A 20,964-nucleotide genomic window follows, 5' to 3' on the forward strand; every position below is an offset into this window, starting at 1 on the left:
GAATAGAAAATAATCAAAGGAAACGAGAGCGTACCTACACGTCACGCGATGAAAGTAATCTCGTCATGCAGAGGCTCGAAGTTTTCGCATTGAGCATTGGTTCTATCGTACGTATCACGTATCTCGTCAGGATTCTCACAGCGTCCCTGGTCCAGCGAACACGCACGCCGGCCGAAGTGTAAGCCGCAGAATCGACCGTGGCGCGCTCGGCACGATAGGTGGAGAAAGGGGTGGGGGGCGTTGTCGAACGGGGGTGGCCAGTGGAGTCTCTGGCGTCGCGGTGCGCGAGAGCTTGCGGAGCTTTTCATTCCGGTGCCGTAGTTCGTCTCGCAAGCTTCGAGGCGCCGTTCGGGCTCGCTTGTGCCGCTCCTTTTCTTGGTCCTCCCTCCTCTCTCTCTTTCTCTCTCTCTCTCTTTTTCTCTCTCATACTCTCTCTCTTACTCACTCACTTACTCACTCACTCAGTCACTTACTCACTCACTCAGTCATTCACTCACTTATTCACTCAGTCACTCTCGTTCTCACTCTTGTTATCTTCGTCTGTCTATTCATTCGTTGTTCACTCGTTCATTCATTCCGTATACACTGTTGTATATTTTACACGTATACGCGGATACTACTGTTTGATCTATGCCTATATCATAGGTATCTTCTTTCTCATTTTACATTTGACGTTCATCGCGTGTTTCCGTGCGTGATATTCGTGCGTGAAAATATATTAGTGCTCTCCTATGTGTTCTAGCTCGTGTCGTCACGTGTGTGTTGATAAATCGCTGAGGAGAGCCTGATCACTTCTTTACTTTTCTCTCTTTCTCTCTCTCTCCCTCTCTCTCTCTTCCTCTTTCTCTCTCTCTCTCTCTCTCTCTCTCTCTTTCTCTTTCTCTTTCTTTTTCTGTTAGAGAGAAAGAAAGTCTGTCTCAAAACGAGACTCGTTCACGTGTATAAAACTACGATAGATCGGACGAGACTGAAACGATTAAAGGAACCTTGAACGTATTTTCTTTTTTCAGCTCTATCGCTTTTTTAGATCGACGAACTGTGCATCGAACTTGTCGATTTATGAACGAGGATTTCTTTTGGAACACTACGAGGAGACTTGAGAGGTGCCTGTTTTATGGATTTTACATACAAGCGAACGGTGATTGTGTTATCATGATGATTGTTATCTCATCGTTGGATGTGTAAAGATCGATCTGTGAATGTTCGCGAGTGTTGTTCCAATCTCGTTTAGTGTCATCGTCGTCTTTGTCGCTATTGGTGGTTGTGGTAGTAGTGATACTGGTGTTTGTGATACCGATCATAGTGATGATGCAAGTTACAGGACGAGGCGCGTGATTTTTAAATCTCATGAGTTTAAAATTAAGAGGACATCGTTAGCGGATCATCGTAATTATCTAACAGGTGAGTTTTTCTTCTATTCTTTAATTTCTTTTTTTTTCTTTTTTGTTGTTTTTTCTTTTTTCTTTACTGTTTTCGTGTTAACCATACTTGATCATTTTAACTCGCGGTGGGATTAACCAGACTCAACTCGCAAATTATGATCTATGGGAAATGCGAAAGAAAATGTTCGGAATTTATCGTTCTGTGTCGTCTATGCTTAATGCAACGAGGCCGACGACAGTGATGGATACGACCGTCGGGGCTCGTTTCCGTTGAAACTTTCAGCGAGTCCGCGTGGAAACTGATTTTCGTGTCATAAAAGTCGGACCTAACACCTGATCTTCCCATGACCTTCGCTACTCTACTCTCCCTTTTTTTTCCCCCACGCATCTAACGAAATTTTAATTCATTAAAAAACCATTCATGTCACTGTGTTAATGTTATTATTCGACGACATTACAAAATTATGGAATTTTTTACAAAAAAAAAAACATCTTGGCCATTTCGACTTTGTAAAAATATTTAACAACATTAAACATATAAATTAATAGTTTTAATCTTACAAACAAATTATTATTGTTGTTTTTTTTTTCTTTCTTTTTTTTTTTTTTTTTTAATGGATCTATGAAGACTAGTTTTATATGGAAGATTTAAAACATTCTTTTCGATGTATCATTCTTATTCGAATATTTCTAGATTATTGTTTTACGATTCTGTAAGCTTCAAGCAAAAATATAAATGTAACGTTGAACATTGTGAAATTATTCTATGAATTATCAAACGCTACGAAATATAATGGATAATGTGTAAAATGACTTAAATATTTAACATGATTAACTTAATTTTGAAATTTGTTGTAAATCCTACATTGTTAGAACGTACAATCCTCTTTTCGTAATGATTATTTTTGAAACAAAATCTAATAGATTTTCTTTCGTACAAATTAAAAAAAAAAAGAATCACATACATGTATTTCAAATCGGGGAATGAATTTCTCGTTAGCCCACTTACACAATGTTACTTCTACTGTATTATTTCGACTGTTAGCGATCAGGTAGCGTTATTGAAAATTAATCGTGGATGCTAATGAAATCCTTCTATTCTGTACACGCGCGTACACCCGTACGGCTCTGGATATTACGCAGAAACATTTCACGATCATACGGCGTGGTATGTTAACCTCGGACGTACCAATAATTTGCATAAATCAGCAAGAAAATTTACGCGTACGTGATCGCAGACATCGTGCGTTATGTCGGTACACGATTTACGCGTCAGTTATGTTAATTTTGAAGAAAAATCTTGATACACCAATTGTTAATGAACAATCATGCAAATAATTCAGAATTTAGTCTTATGATAAGGGTTGAAGTAAACTGAATTCAATGTACAGAGAAGTTACAGCTGGTTTTAATTAGAATCTAATGAAAGCAGAGTTTCCGATCGATCTGCGGTATACATTGGGCTCGAGTGAGACGTGAAATTGCGATATCTCGAAACATCTATCTTTAATCGTTCGATTAATGAAGATATGACTTTATCGTGACAGATCTTGTCGTTAGACTATTAAATACAATTTATGATTATATCGATCTCTACTATAAGAAAAATTAAAATTGAAAAATGACGAATGTTCGGAATGTGGTTGGAACTTGTACCAAATATGGTCAGAATGTTACCAAACATAAAACGCGATTTTACTTTCCACTGTTGTCGTTTGAATTGCTAAACTAATTTTCTCTTTCTTTTTATTTTTCAATCAGACTTTTGAAGTTTTTCTATCAAGTCGGCACAACACACTTTTGCCGTTGCTATTGAAAAAGTAAAAACTGAGTCAATAGGAGGCAACGAAAAGAAAGAAAGAGAGAGAGAGAGAGAGGGAGAGAGCATAACACAACGAACTTAACGTAGTCGTATCTCGATAAAACGAGAGTATCCTAAAGGTCTGGGTTAGTTCTGCTAAAGGAAATCGATATCGAGTTCACACATCGGAAATTATGAAACGTAAACGCGTCCAAGATATCGTAGTCGGTGACCTCGACGTTGCTTGGACACCAAACTACCTCGGTCGTTCTACCGTGAGCAATCAGAACGGAAAATCGATGTGCGTTCTAACGATGTTATCATCGAATATCCGAATGTTACCTTAATGATTGGTTATTCATCCAAGTAAAATATTACGATTAATTTCAAGGGATTAGAAATCAAATGTTGTAATCACCTTGGTAACACTTATATCTCACAAATACGTAAATCTAGAAAATACGAATATGGTATAGATTTTAATATATTTTTTCTATATTTCAAATACTATTCGAATGTTATGTGATTAAATACGTTTATAATAAACCTTATCATTTAGCAATGAGTCTGAATATAATACTCCTTTGAATAATTTCAATTTATTATTAAATCATTTTTAATTGTAAAATAATACATCTAACTTGTCGTTTTCTTCAAAGAGAATTTTTTCAAATTTTCAATATTTCGAGATTAAATTTCATTTTATGCGTCGTAAAAAAGTTGTAAAAACTTTGCGATAAAGTACGTATCTGATCCATAATAGTCTTTACCACTTACTTCTCTATCAGGTAATATCAGACCTCTCATCTTCTTCTTCAATATTTCATGAAATAACGATGATGCTTTAGATATCTTTGATGCTGTCTCAAGTGATTATATTCGCCAAAGTGACTTTATAAATTCCGTATAATATGATCGAAAACGTAATTGAACATTCATTCAACATATTCCTTAGGAGTTGGATGTTTTAAAACGAATCACGAGGGAAGTAATATACATCGAAAAATAGGTGACAGGAGCAGAAGTGGGCGACGATGCTAGTGGCAACGGAAGAGAATAAAGTTGCTCGAACTATGATTATGGAAAAACGAACTTGAGAAAAGAATTATAGACACATGTTATAGACACATATACATACATACATACACACACACACACACACATACACAGGTTGGTTTATAACTAGTAGTATAACCAAGAATCTAGTGATATTACATATAAAAATAAGTCGAAAGTTCAAAATAAAGTTTCCTTACTTTTATCAAAAGGATTATTTTTTTCTCTTTTTTATTTTTCTTTCTTTTCTTTCTTTTTCTTTTTTTTTTTTTAAGAAAACAAAAAAGCCATTAGTTTTTACATACTTTGCATATTCTTTTTTCATTTTCCGATTATATCTTCTCTTTGCTGTAAAATACAATAAGAATATTCACGAATTTCGTATGTATATATATTTATGTATATATGTATATATATATATATATATATATATATATATATGTATGTATATATGTATGTATGTATGTCGATGTAGAGAATTGTATTTTCTTTCGTTCGATAAAATACTTCGTTTTTGAACAAAGGACAAATCATAGGGAATCCTTTACAAAGCGATCACATGATACTCTCACATATATCTGTACGTGCGGCGACTGATAGGATTCGGTTATTTGAGCCAGTTGGTCCATATCTGTAGAACTTTAATTTTATTCACTTTCACTTTTATTATATTATTTGTAGAATTATATCGATTGATAATACGAATTAAATGTTTCTAATATTTTCATTCATTCAATTTAAACCATGATTCAGTTTTACAGATAAATTTAAAAAGGAAAAATGGAAACAGAGAAATAAGTAAAAAAATTATTTCTATATGATTTTTATAATAAATATTTTCGCAATAAAGATATTGAAAATAAATTGATAATAATCTGATCAATATATACTTTTATATACTTACGTATATTTATTTCCGTGCGTATGTTTGAAATAAATTATGATATATATATATATATATCATAATTTTCATATATTTACGAAAAGTGATATTATTTATTAATAATTTTACATTGTAACATTGGAACATATAGATGCATATACCTATGAGTCCCTTTCTAATTGACGATTAAAATATTTGTACTTTCTTCTTTAAGTTGTAGAAAAAAAAAAAGAAGTCGTATATCTAGGAGAAAAGGGATATAAAATATCGATGTATATAGACATTATCACGTAAATGTGGGATATCTTCATCATTTTCCCTTCACTCGTGGCCTATATTCAGTCGTTATTCGTGGCCGCGTTCAAGGAGACTTCCTACTTTGCGTTTCTACTTCGAGGGAACGTATTTCATCAAAACTTGTGCCTTTCGAGTCGTCCAATCCTCGGTACGGATCTTCTGATGCTCCACCCAATTCAGAGCGAGTGTGAATGAGAGGGCCGATCTCTCAAATTTATACGAGCACGAAGATATCTGTGACTATCAAATGGATGCATACTTTACCGAAGAAGCATGGCGTTTTTATCATTTCGCGAGATCTACTTTCTTGAGATTTGCCTTCGAATATACGTAAGAAGATATAAGGAACATTGAACCGTTACGAATTTTACAGATAAATTTTATTCTTTCGAGAAATATATACGATCTCAATACAATTTCTTTGACAAATGTATGTTTTACATAGACATGCTAACGTTGAAATGAAAAAAGGAAGGAAAAAAAATTAAGAAAAGAAAAAAATCAACGATAACTCGAAATCTCTTTATTGTGGTTTTAAAATGGTCCGAAGTAAAGCAAAAAAAAATTCATATTGAGCTTCCTCGATTGAATTTCTAAGGATCGACGAATTTTATTAGTAACAATTTATTACGTTCATCAATTGCGAATGAAAATTAAAATTTTCATTTATTCTCTTATTATAGCGACGTACATACATATATAAATGATAGAACCAACTGTTAATTTTGTAAATTTGTTTACGTACATACATATATACACACATACATACACAAGTGAATGTGTCCATATATATATATATATGTATGTAAGTATATATGTATGTATGTATTTATGTATGTATGTATTTATGTATGTATATATGTACGTATGGTATGAGTCACGGTTTTAGCGAGTCATTTCCTTGATAGGATTTGTTCGTTAACAAACCCAAAATCACATTCGACTTTAATACTCTCGAATTTTGATCTCGTATACACGCAGTACAAAATTCATGTTTTGTCGACCAACGATATTTCTCTAGTTGACGTGTCTCTTATAATTAGTTTCTAATAACGTTGCGTATATTATAATGAAGGGATTAGATGTCACCCAGAATCCCGATTATAACTTTCTGGTTTAATATACGTGAGATTGTCAGTTTAAGAAAATAATTAGCATAATATGAATTATACCGTGATTGATATCTCTATGAAATCGAAATTATTTCTATTCTTTCAAAAATTTTCGTTGATATATTTGTTGTTACCAGTGACAAATACTTTATTCGTTAATCGTTATTCTCTCATCGAATGTCAATTTCACTTGGTCGATTATTTATGTATGTACGAACATTATGCGTTTCTACGAAAATAAATTTATATATTAGAAAAATCAAATACATTTTATTTTTCTTTTCTTTCAATTATTTTTTAGAAATTTTTTATTTTTATAACGAACTTTGTAATCATTATATCACAACGAATAAAACCTCGTTAGAATTCAACAGCTTCACTTCTGCGCTTTACTTCTAACGAAACTTTTAACTATAATAGTTCGTAACACGGCACCGAAAAGTGAAACTTTTTTTTCCTTCTTTGACTAAAAATTTTAAAACAATTGTTTAATATTTAATTTTTGTTTATAATATACCGTGATATGATGATAGTTCCTTCGTCAATTGAATTTGGCGCTTATTAATAATTGATTTCTTTTTCTTTTCTTTTTTTGTTATAAATCTAAACAATCGCGAAATCCTTCTGTGTAAAATTAAAAATTAACATAATATCTTCAATTATTCTCTTAATAAAAACGCTAAAAACATTTAATTTAAAAAAAATATAACGAATAAAATGTTATCCTCTCATTCTTTCCGGTCATATATTTTGGTAGCATTCTGTCATCTTTTCTCTCTTTCTCTTTCTCTCATTGTCTCTCCCTCTCCTTCTCTCTTTTTCTCTATCAATTCGCACGATGGACCATTTTTTCGACCGTTATTATTTGTACAATAATCGTCCGCGGACACGGCGTACCGGCCATCGATCTTTCAGCGTACTTTTATGAGGTCATACAAGCTGTGAAATATCGATCGGACAACTGGAAGACAACGGGGACATTCAATTTGAAATTTGTTGACGTTTCAATGATTCAACAGGACTATACATAAATTAATATAAATACATTTTTTAACATATTACTTTCGGTGACGTCCGTTTAGAATTAATTTTTATAATAAAAGGATAATTTATACGTATGAAATTCGAGTAATGTCAAACGTAATGTTACGCTATATTCTTATATTAAAAATATTAAATTACATACGTATAGAAAAATCTGAAATTTGATGTAATTCTATTTAAAATCGAGGAATAACTTTATTTCAATAAAGTGATTAAAGTTATACGTTTATACAGATGTACAAAAAATATAGCTTCATATATATATATATATATTATAAATATAAAAATAATATTTATATCTATTATAATTATTTATATATATATATTATTTATATTTGTATATTTCCAATATACAAATAATATTTGTAATGTATTTATTACAAAGGCAATATTTAACTATTTCACGTAATCGAACGGACAATCGTGTAATCATTAGTACGACACAATATCGCCTTTAATGTGATCGTTCGCAAAGTAAAATCACTAATTACTAGTGAATCGAGCCGATTAATTTGCGTAATGAATTTTTAAAAGACGCAATCCACGTTTAATGGGAAAACGGATTTCGAACTCGACGATATTCATTAGAGCGAAAGCTCGTGTCCAATCGTTATTCTCTTTCGTCGTAGAGAGAACGGTTTATCGGCTATACGAGCCACGGATACGTCGAATAAGTTTCATAATTCGATTTATCAATATTTGAACGATCCGATGCCTACGCGCGAACCGGCATGGTTCGTCTCGTTGTTCGCTCGTTGATTGGATTAAGCCGCTTTACACAAAAGCGTTTCGCGCGAGTGAGTTTCGCGAATTTTCTTTCCTTCCCTTTTTTCTTTTTTTTTTTTTTCTTTTTTTTTTACGAGAAATACCATTAACCAAATGAAATAGAATAGGAAAAAAAGGAAAGTAGATGGGCAGCAGTGCTGGACTAGAAAAACGATTTTGCCGTCGATAGGATGAGTTCCAATTTACAAGCAGAACTTCGTGTACTTCTTCGAATTTATTTCATTTATAAAAGTTTTTCGAATATTTATTATATATAAAGAAATATAAATATTTTCTTTATATGTATATATGTGCATTATGATCGTTCTAATCAATCGTTCTAATCGTAAGTTGATAAAAGTTTGAACATATGTTAACAAACAATTTAATGTTTCCAAGTAAAAAAAAAGAAAAAGAGATAGAGAAAGCGAGAGAGAGAGAAAGAGAGAAAGCGAGAGAGAGAGAGAGAGAGAGAGAGAGAGAGAAAGAGAAATAGAAAGACAAATAGGAGAAAAGAAGAAGAAGAAGAAACGGTGAAAGAAAATGTAATGTTCTTTTATATCGCGAATCGACCTTTGTATTATCTTGCCAATACACGTGGCGGAGCCACGAAATCGTTTTTACTTCTGAACCAATCTTGGCTTGAATCCTCGCACCCCGTGAGGTGTTTCAAGGGGTGATCGCAATAGTCGAGAAAAAGGAAAGAAGGGGTGGGAAAGCAAAGTAGAGGTGGCAATCATTGTCCGTGCTACTCCAAACTCGATTCTCTTTCCTACCCTTCTAGTAAAGCGATTGGATTTCTCTCGAAATCGAGTCCATGTGCTTCTCTTATTATCGAGAACCGTCGTAACCTCGAAAAGATCAACGACGTTACGGCCGGATCGTATCTTTTCTATCAGCACTTGACGAAGTGAGCAAATGCGGCTTTGGCCAACTTCGAGCTCGCGTTTGAATGACCCATCGATAAGAATGCTTTCATAGAAGAGAACTTCTTTTTATCTACGTTTTTACATATGTAATGATTCCAGATCTTACGATATTATTACCATTATTACAATATTTTATAATCTGTTAAATGACAATATAATCGTGTGGTTTTTTTACAATCATTCATAAAAAAATGCGAGACAAATAATAAGGTTGTTTTCATTTATTTATTTTTTTCTTGTTTTTTTTCTTTTTTTTTTCTTTTTTCACACTCATTTTATATCCCAGATATTTGTCGATATTCGTTCGTGCTGTCACGTACGTTTATTAATATATTAATTAAAAATAATGATTAATCGAAATTACATATGGAATATGCTCTTGGAATATAACGTAATAACGTAAAAACGTAGAAGAAAAACATGTTTGTTCGTGATGATCGTTAATAATTTTTTTCTTTCCTCTTTTTTTTTTTTTTTTTGTTTTTTTTTCTCCTCGAAACCAATAACTTATGTCACCGTTCCGATTCTCATGGGGCTTAACCGTTCTCACAATCACAGATAAATTCGTACATCGTACGGACAAGAAATCGAGACGCATGCTGCTTCTAGGCTGCCATGTGGTAAGCAATCTCCCTTTTCTCCCCTTTACCCTTTCTCAAGATGTCTTCTCCACATCCAAGGAGATACCAGGGATATCTAGCCTGTCGTCTGGTGGCCTTAGATGTCGTATCAGGACATTAGCATCGGACTTCGTGATTTTCGAGGGCGTTCAGGAAACGTCCCAATGATGATATCTCTGTAACATCCCTTCACATCCCTCGATATCTCTTGACTTCCTTTATACTGATGAGGAAAAAACTATATCGAGCAGTTTTCGAGTTATCGTCCTCTTTTTTTTTCATTTTTTTTTTTGGTGTAGATTTAAAAGTGAAAGTTGAGAAACATATAAAAGTATGATTATTCGACATAATTATGAAAACTTTTAAAACTTGTTTTTATCTACTTTACTTCTTTTTTATAAAATGTAAAATTCCATTTCAAGATATATAATAAAAAATTATCCATATTTTGAGAAATAAATATGTCCTTAGGGTAACATGTTTTTACTACTACATTAATATCTTTAAATTAATATATATGTCTCTTGAAAAGTTTTATTTTTTTATTACCAAAAATAATCTCTTTCTCTCTCTCTCTCTCTCTTTCTCTCTCTTTCTCTCCCTTTCTCTCTCTCTCTAAATATATTTACATTTATCCAATTTGATTCATCATGTATATTACATTTGTTAATACATATAATAGTGATAATTTAATGTACCAATGAATCAAATATATAATACTAATAAAATGGAACAGTTTACAGTCTAGGAAGAAAAATTAATGAAGAAAAATATAATTAAGGATGGAAAAGGAAATATCGACTATTTATTTAGATTAATTTAATGATATTATTGATTGATATTCGCAATATTTATAAGAATACGATGTCGTAAGAACAGTTTTAAAGGAGTTAACACTTATGTTATCATTTTGTAAATAAGTGTCAAGAAAGAGAAAAAGAGAAAGAGAGAGAGAGAAAGAAAAAGAGAGAGAGAGAGAGAAAGAGAGAGAGTGTGACAGTAAGAAGGGAAGGGAGAGAGAAAGAGCGACAGGAGAAGACATTTGTAAGTCTCGAGAAGATAAATCTCTTCACCTGCTTCCTTCGCTCCGATGCCGTATGAATCGTATCGCGTTGCAACGATCGAGCAGCTCGTTCATATCATAATGCTCGCGGGCACGATGTTATCTTTGCACTCTATTTCAACGCCTTGTGACGAACAGGAATCTCGAAAGAGATCCCACGAGAGTTTAACTTTTACTCGAGATGGTCTTGAGAATACATCCTACTCGGTGGTTTTTTAATCGATCGAGAGGAACTCGAACGCTGTCATCTCTCATGTACTCGAATCAATATTTTAACTATCCAATTAACGATACAGTTCAAAATAATTGATACAAGCTAATCAAATAAAATGTAATACATATATATATATATATATATATATATATTTTGTTATTAAATTAATGCAAATAATAATACAACAGAACTAGTTCAACGTGACAATTTATACAAGAAAAGGTGTAACGCAAAATGAAACGTAATTATTTTATTGTACTTTTAATCTTGACACTAAATTAAGAATCTTTACTATGTTTTTTTTCTTTTTTTCTTTTTTATATTTTTTTTTTTTTAATTATACTGTTAATAAAAAATTGATTACCTAGTTTATATTTATATATTATCGTTGGTATGATAAAAACTAATATTATAATTTATCAAGAAAATGTCAATGGACATAGACCGATGTCCGAAACGAACATATGCATACAAAGGTACAAGGAGATGGGAAAATACACCTAATCACATTTCGTTAGAACGTTCCGTGGAATTCTATCGTTTGGTCTATCGCTCGCGGATATAGGAACGAGACTCATGAGGGTAAATCGATACATGTTGGAGGAAGTTGTCGATGATTCGAGAAGGACCTGGTACGTAGTAGATTCGCACGGACAGATACGTGGAGCACGCGTTAAGCAAAGGTAAACGATGAACGGAGGCTGCCCTTCTGCCAGTATTCAATTAACGCTAATCTCATTGGCGAATAAACGCCGAAGTGTTGGCACTCTCGGACGAAGGTAAGAGTGTGTTGGTTGGTTGGTTGAGGTAAAGAGGGCACTGGCTTGCGTTAAAATGAAGGGACACACAAACGCAACTTTGCAACGTTGAAACGTTGAATTGGAACTATATAAAATTTTTTAATCGAAATATTTTGTCTGCCGTTTTAAATAACAGATAGAAGGGAGGTAACCGAGGGACAAGGGAGAGGGAATATTCAGTCAAGCGAATAAAATAATATTTGAAATGTAAATCGAAAGCTTGAGAAGTCAAAAAGCGTTTGAATTTTGCGAATTTTTTTTTTTTTTTTTTTTTTCTTTTTTTTTTATCGCCATATACCTCTCGTTCAAATTTTTAGATTAACCATCGAACTTCGATGACTGTATTCATAAAAAATACAAACACGTTAGTATTATTTGATACTCTTCAATTTTTACCCGAAGCATTTTCTCTCACATTATTATATGATACATATACGTATATATATATATATATATATATATATATATATAATAGTTATGTATTTATAATTATGTTTAATAATTAAATAATTTATTAATAGTTTTAATAATTTCAGTGCCACCTCGATAGATCGTTTAAAATAGAACATTCAAAATATATATCTAATTATGTATATAAAAGAGAATTAAATAATCATTAGTAGAATAAGTAAATAAATCATTGTCAGTTGAAATGTTGTTAAATATTATAATGGGATTCTTAAGAAACGATATTCAAATGGAACGATAGTGAAGCTTAAAATTGAACGCGAATGAGAGCTCAGCCCCATTCGTTCGATCGAAACTTTCGTAAAGTTATCGAAAGAGAGAGTAAACTTCGTGGACAGACAGAGGAATTTCGTTCAGAAATAATCCTTTGTTCTTGATTCTCAATGGTATGTCAGTTCGGATAACATTGCTTAGAATTCGCTTGGAAAGTTGCTAAACGAAAAGAGAGAGAGAGAGAAAGAGAGAGAGAGAGAAAGAGAGAGAGAGTTTTATGAAAGGGTTGTCCATTATTCAAATGAACTTTTAACCATTTGATTAAATCGACGAAATATATTTCTCTTGGATATATTTTATTACAAATAATTATTTATATAAAATCGTTAGTTATTATAATAATAATAGTAACATAAATCAACAACTCACATTGCAAAAACTTCGAAAATTTGTTTACGTACAATAGAAAACTAATTAGAATCGCGATTATTTTCATAATATTCTTTCCATTCATATTTCTCTTTGTTATTGTTGTTATTGTTATTTTTATTATTATTATTATTATTATTATTATTATTATTATTATTATTATTATTATTTCTATTGTTGTTGTTATTATTATACATAAAGAAAAAAAAATGATGACAAAAAGAGCTGGGGAGATTGATTCGTTAACTCAAATATTTAATGTTCGATTGACGTTACGCTATAACGGCCGAAATAAATTGGAAAGTCTCTAGCAAATATTGTATTATATGTATAATCCGCGCACACGTGGAACTCGGTAACGTTATTTATCGTATATGCCACATTCCTTTTGCAACGTTACGTAAATTTTCAACACAACGTTAACATAAAACGTAACCGAATGACGTTTCATCAAATTACACTAATAAACTCATCGATTATTTATCTATTTTTCTATTTTCAAAACAGGAAATACTCAATCGTGAAAAACAGAAGAATAAGACGAAAGAAAAAGAACTTGTATGCTTTTAATTAAAACATTCACTATTATAAACACATTAATATGTTTCGATCCTTGTTGTACTTTTTTATATATTATAAAGTAAAACTCTCTCTTTCTCTCTTTCTCTCTCTCTCTCTCTCTCTCTTTCTCTCTGGAAATGAATAATCAAACATGTACGGTTTCACGTTATTCCTTCGAGTATATATCGTGTATATTGTATAAGATGAAAAATATATTACGTTCTATCTGTTTGGAGTAAAATACATGATGTTACAAATAAGAAAATTAAAGCGATAAGTAAGAGACGAGAGTTAGTAAATAATTTTGCAAATCACTATGGTTAACGTTCTTCTCTTTAACAGATCGTAATTAGTATTCTTTTTTCCTTCCGGTTTTTTTCTTTTTTTTTTCCTTTTTCTTTTCTTTTTCTTTCCTCGTCTCTACTTCGTTCGTCTGTTTCTCGTTTTAATTTACAATAAGACCATCGAGATGTAAATGGGCAATGTCGCTGTTAGTCGAGGTTCTCGACCAAGTATAATTAGGATTTTGAGTTTTCGAACGACAAACGCGAACACAAATGAGCGCTCAAACATGTAAAAACATTCAGGACCGTGCGAGTTCGCACCTAAAACGACTGAGAGAATTTTTTATAATTTTTTCCTACATATTCCACGGGCCCGGGAGCTTCTCGTACTTGAGATAAGCGCCACCGGCGTTCTCTCGAGTTACAGAATGGGAGAAAGAGAAAGAAAGAGAGAGAGAGAGAGGGAGAGAGAGAGAGAGAGAGAGAGAGAGAGAGAAAGAGAATGAAGGAGGCAGAGAGAAAAAAAAAGAGAGAGAGAGAGAGAGAGAGAATGAAGGAGGCAGAGAGAGAAAAAAAGAGAGAAAGAGAGAAAGATCTTTTCGCGAGCACGTCCGGTCTTTCACCTTATGCCGACCTACATTTTCCTGGTCGGATTCTTTTGTCGAGAAACGGCCTAGTAGCGAGCCCTGCTTGGTCAAAACACGGCTTAGGGACATGTTTAGGCCTCTGGCCTAAATTTCATTCTTTCATCTTTTAAAATGGCCAACGATAATTTGCGACATTACTCTCTTGACTTGTAAAGTTTAAATAAAATTTAATTAATGAAATTAACGATTGATTACGACGTAAGATAAATTTACAAAAGTAATTGAATTAAATTGAATATAATTATAGATAATCGTTTATTGAAAAATAATAATATATACATATATATATATATATATATATATATATATCATTTATATTTTAGATTCGATTAATTAAGGATGCGTTAAAAATATTATTAGAAATCTTATAGGTATAGATACGTATTATTAGTTTTTATTAGAATTTCTTTTATAAATTCTACGTCATGGATATTATACTGTTGAATTGATCGTTCTATAATTAACGATTATCGATTATCAATCATAATTTATCTAACGAACGACAATTGTTTAATCTCATAAATGATTTTTAACGTAGTAAGAACTCAAAAAGGAGTTCTTTAGAAAAGTAGAACCGTATTAGTGGTAGATAACTGTACATGCAACATTTAATGAAATAACAAGTCTTTTATTTAAAGGTAGCTAATTATAATCTCGACAGGAAATATGAGATGCGATAATGAGTACAAGCTTTCGTTGTGTAAAACTCTAGGTATGTAATTACCATTGTAATTATCGTTGATTTAGAGGAACGCTTTTTTCTTACGTCCTATTTCCTATCCATTGCGACGTAACGTAGAGTTTTTTTCTTTTTTTTTTTTTTTCAAAGGCCACATTCTTGTTCGAACATTCGTCGGCAAATTGGCAATTTGAAACTAACATATAAATATATCTATTCAAATTAGAAGAAACAAGGGAGTAAACTTATTACATCTATGTACGTACGTGTATGTTTTTCCATCTATAACTATGAAAAACTATTTCATTGATTCAACGTTTTTAATTTACCTTTTCTTGCTATCCGATCTAAACGACATTTCGTTCAATAATATTTCTAAAGTTAATTCTGTGTTTCTATGAATTCTTCGAAGACATTTTGATATATGTAATTATCTACATAGAAAAAGTTTTAGAAATAACGGAGAAAAAATTTCGAAGGCATATATAATATTAACAATAAGCGTCAATTGAATTTGAAAATTTACGTAATGTACAATATAATAATAAGATATATATCAGTACTGTGTAACAATTTTACATCCTTTAATCTAACTTTGACTGATTCCTTACTATTTCAAACTTTTTTTGCTCTTTCTCTGACATTTCTTTTGTGATTGATCATGATAATGATATTTTTCGTGAACGTAGATTGATCGTTACACAATATACTTCGTATATATATATATATATATATATATATATATATATATATATATCATACTAAAAGCTGTTTTCCAAACATTAAGAAAATTTGAGAAATTAAAAAAAATATCAAACTTATCAAATCCTTCGAATCTTGTATAAACTACAATTTAACACAATCTTCTTTACTCTCTTGTAAAATTTCATAATATATTATATATTTATGTGATATATGTGTCTATCAATTTATTTTAGCATAACTCTCTGTCTCTGTCTCTCTCTCTCTCTCTCTCTCTCTCTCATAAAATGTTTCTTTCAGTTAAAAGTGAAAATCGATTCGATAAACCGTGAAAAGAGAAGCAGAAGGTTGCCATTACCGGTGATGAACGTAACGCGTTCGTCCACGAAAATGTCCTTTTCTTGTTTAAATTTATGTTGCCTGGAGTTTCCGTGTACGCGGGAGCGGAATGAAGCGTAATGCGGAATACGCGGTGAAGGTGGACCACCACAGTTCTGTTCATGTATATGTATATGTATCTATACGTTGCAACGTAGATTCCGTTGGGACGTGAAATCGATCCTGGAACTATGGTATTTGCATAGAAAGTTATACACGCTCAAGGAAACGTATCTCGAGTTTCTCTATCTCTTTCTCCATACCACCCTTTGTCTCTCTCTCTCTCTCTCTCTCTCCTTCTCTCTCTATCTCTTTTTCTGTCTGTCTGTCTCTCTCTCTCTCTCTCTCTCTCTTTCTCTCTTTCTTTTTCTTTTTCTTTCTTTGCCATTCTTTACTTATCTTTTTTTTCTTTCCTCTTTTCTCTATTGTACTCCTTATTTTTTCTTATCTCTCTCTCTCTCTCTCTCTCTCTCTCTCTCTCTCTCTCTCTCTTCCTAAATTTTCTATTTCTCTCATCAAAAAAGTTTCATATTATTATTTTTAATCTTCTTCTTATGTTTCGTATCATTGTAATTAACTTTTTTGAAACTAAAAATAACAAACTATTCAGAAACTGTCCCTTCTCATTGGTCCCGTTTTTCAAACTTCTTACAAACATATTCTATCCTCCAAGCAAGTTCAAAAAAAGTTGTTGTTCGTAAAATGATAGAAAGTTTTTAATCGAAAGTAAATTTACGAGTTATCGTTTCTTCGAATTGAGTTCATTTTTAAACGAAATTTTAATGATCTCATTAACAATTAACAAATTAACAAACATTCTTTTACACACTATGTCGAGTATTTAAATTTGACAAAAATAAAAAAGAAAAAGTAAACGTAAAAATATGCAAATGAATATAAATAAAAATAAAAATGTAATAGAAAGAGAGAGAGAGAGAGAGAGAGAGAGAGAGAGAGAGAGGAAAGAAAAACTATAAAAAAGATATATATATATATATATATATATATCAAATATTATATATTTTATTATGATTCTCACAGGTTTTATGAGATATCCGCTCGAATCTTGGCAATATGACCTTGGGGCATACTCTAAGCAATAGTCTGACCTACGTGGGAAGATATGCACATCCGTAGACAGATATCAGTAGACGTTAAAGGAGTTACCCTCACAGATACAATATCATACACATTTAAACACATTTACGTATATCTTCGTTCGTTGTTATCATCGTAAAAGTTATACGTAAAAAGTAATAAAACCCGTTGCAATCAAACGAATGCAGATGAATTATTTATAGAATCAGTTTTTAAAATTAACGGAAGTGTGATATACATGCATACATACATATATATGTATATATATATATATATATATATATATATATATATATATATATACATGTTTGTTTCTACATTTTAATTAGATCAGTATTCTTTTTAGGACTTTTTGCATTCAATTTAACAAACATAGAAATACAGAAAAAAAATGTTCGAATTCGTTATAACGAACGATTCCTTTTACGTGATTTACAGTCACGTTCGTTAAACGATCGCTAATTAATGTTTCGCGAGACACAGAATCCCGCCGATTCGTACAATTCTTAATAGCGATCTATCGAGCGACTCCGAGCTCGTTACCAACGTTACACGCTTAGAATTGGAGTAAAAGCCAAAAGCGAAGCTTACAGAGAATATGTACCGATGCGCGTTAGGTATGCTAATGAGATGTTAAATCGTTTCGATCGATCGTTGTGAATGAGCGTAATCGATAGAATGTGAATTGCGGGTGGGAATTCTATCCTTCTCGAAAACGAATCGACAGTAAATTATCATTCCAATCGAGTATTACACATGATACTGATAATAAAAATATGAGATAAAAGTAATACCTCGTACTTTGGTAGTTTTTATTTTTTATTTTATTATTATTAAAATAAATTATATTTTTATTATATACGAGAATAGGTGTCTATGAAACTATACATACAATGATACATACATACATACATACATATATATACATATATATATATATATATATATATATATATGTATATCCTTTTACAAATCTTAGATCTAGATCTACAACATGATATTGATAAGCTAAATAAATATAAAAAAAAAATATTAATGTTATCAGACATTAAATTTGTTTAAATACCTGATATCTATTTATTTAATAGTAATGTAATGAAATTCTTTCGAGTGTGATGAAATATCATTCGTGATATCCTTTAAGTGTTAAACTTGAATCTTGAAAATCTCGTAAGTCGTAAAAGTAACAACCCTATTGTCTTTTTGACTAATATGTACTTCCGACGTTCGATGAAGGGTCCTTTTGCGGCGGAGAAGAGTAGTGTGAAGGGAAAATAAGATAGGTAGAAAGAGAGAGAGAGAGAGAGAGAGAGAGAGAGAGAGAGAGAGAGAGATAAAGAGAGAGAGAGAGAATAATGAAAATACTAGGGTAGAGTTAAAGCCGAAGTCAAAATTACGAGGAGTTACTGCATGACGAGAAATCCTTCGCACTTTACGTGCCGTACTAATAAATGGGGTGCGAACCCTCGCGAACATCTACGGGAAGAAAAACGTTTCGCGCCCTCGAACGCCCGTATTATCGAACGTTAATGCTTCATGACGGCATTCTACGATTTCTGAATAAAATATCGTCCTTGTCGCGTGGCTCACCTCATACATTTTAAATCCGTCGGCTTTATGTAATGCCGCCATAAGAAATGAGGTTTCGGAATCTCTCTCTCTGTCTCTCTCTCTCTCTCTCTCTTTCTCTCTCAGTCTCTTTCTCTCTCTTTTTCTCTTTTCCTATCATCCTATTTTACAGATAAGACCTAGTTTCTTGGCTGCTTAACAGGAAATAGGAAACAGACCGGATTGACGTCCGCATTTCCATCGAAAGTTTCGTTGTTTTCCTTTTAACTTATCATTTTTTTAAAATAAAAGATTGAATTCGATAATGAATGTGATTGTAATATTAAAAATTTTGTATAAATATATACATGTCAATTGTTATATATTTAATATTAAGAAATTGTATTATAAATATATTGTTGAGATCTTTTGATCTGGTAAGAAAATTTAAATATTAAAAAATAAGCAACACTTACACATATAATATTACTCTAATTTTTTTGTGATATTACTCTAATTTATAATACATTTATATAGTAATAATTTGTTCGACGATAAATAATAAATATTCACAATCTACATGTTTTTATTAATTCGTATAATATATTTTGTTAGAATTTACATGTAAATGTAAATTAAAAATATTATCTCGATTATTTATAAGAAATCAAACGTGTCGCTCAAAGACCGCAACGATCGAGTTATGGACGATATCTGTTGAAGACGAATCAAAGTTATATGGTGATAAAACGTGAAACAGTTTCGCACCCATACCTTGGCTGTGTAATTTTTTATACGTCCACCCTTTCGATTTTACTATCTGCATTTACCAATCCATGTCTCCTCCTTTGTCGTTAGGCGTACGTTATCTATCGTTTTGCCCTTGTTGCATTTCGAGTGGTCGATAACGTTCTGGCATCTGTCAACGGCAGTGAAAAAATCGCACTATGAGATGTATCGACATTGACGCGACAAGGGAGATCGAGACAAGAAGAGAAAAAAAAAGAAAGAGAGAGAGAGAGAGAGAGAGAGAATATGAAATAAAAAGAAAATTTGATATTTCGATGAGAGAATGATAGAAGAAAAAACTGCTACCAAGGATAGTGATAGAAAAAAACCATAGATAAGTACAATCATTATTCTTGAAAATTACATCTGCAGGATATGTATAGAACGAATACATGTATGTATGTATGTATGTATGTATGTATAATAAGAAATAAAGGATACATAGGGTCATAAATAAGTCAAACCGATAGCACAGAGGCAGATAGTACAAGTAACTGTCGGCTACCAGATGAACTCTCATACATATATACATATATACATTTCTGTTTCTACTAGTTAAGTTGGAAAAAAAAAGAGACGAAAAATTGGAACGTAGATAAAGTAACGAAGAGAGAAACCGAGGAAAGGGCAAAAAAAAAATGGATGAAAGAAAAGTCGTCGCCAGTCGAATCAAAAAACGTAGTTATGTACATAAGTTGTAACGGAGAAAAATCACGGTCGCAAAACGATTAATGTAAATTCGAGGTGTGCGCACCAAGGGTTTCTCGTGAAACCACAACTGAACGTTGCTAGAAGCTAATTGGAAAGCAGCATGAGGCCGGAAGAACTCGTGGTACTGCGAATCGCCGCAACCTTGACCACGGAAAAGGAGATTTTTCCGCTCGAAACATTCCTACCGAGCTTTTAATGTCCTACACCGGTAATTCTTTGTTTCCTTTTCGCCTATTCGCCATAAAACTCAACGGGAAAATGTAGTCCATATCTATAGAAAGCTTCCGAACAATGCACATAATTATTATTATCCACCGTTCTTGCACTTTTTTTTCTTTTTTTTTCTTTTTTCATTTTCTTCTTTTTTCTTGTTCTTTTTTTTTCTTTTTTTCTTTTTTTTCTTTTTTTTTTTTTATCACTTTCAGACGATATAATAGGACAAATTTCGTTTAAACTTTATTCATACATACGTATGAATAATCACACTTTCC

General features: G+C 32.0%; 1 protein-coding gene across 5 annotated transcripts in view; it reads left to right on the forward strand.

Moving 5' to 3' along the window:
• Positions 1-317: 317 nt before the first annotated feature.
• Positions 318-20,964, forward strand: part of NLG-4 (neuroligin 4) — a 230,188-nt gene continuing 209,541 nt past the window's right edge. For 2 of the 5 annotated variants that reach the window (XM_035873315.2, XM_085659747.1), the window contains exons 1-2: positions 324-645; positions 1,011-1,401. The gene's annotated coding sequence lies outside the window, so the exon portion shown is untranslated. Of the gene's footprint in view, positions 758-1,010; positions 1,402-20,964 lie in introns of all 5 variants that reach the window. The other 3 variants (XM_035873316.2, XM_035873318.2, XM_085659746.1) reach the window with 3 other exon arrangements.

The sequence above is a fragment of the Vespa mandarinia genome, chromosome 10 (assembly GCF_050613455.1).
Source record: "Vespa mandarinia isolate Hongniang chromosome 10, ASM5061345v1, whole genome shotgun sequence".
Classification (NCBI taxonomy): domain Eukaryota; kingdom Metazoa; phylum Arthropoda; class Insecta; order Hymenoptera; family Vespidae; genus Vespa; species Vespa mandarinia.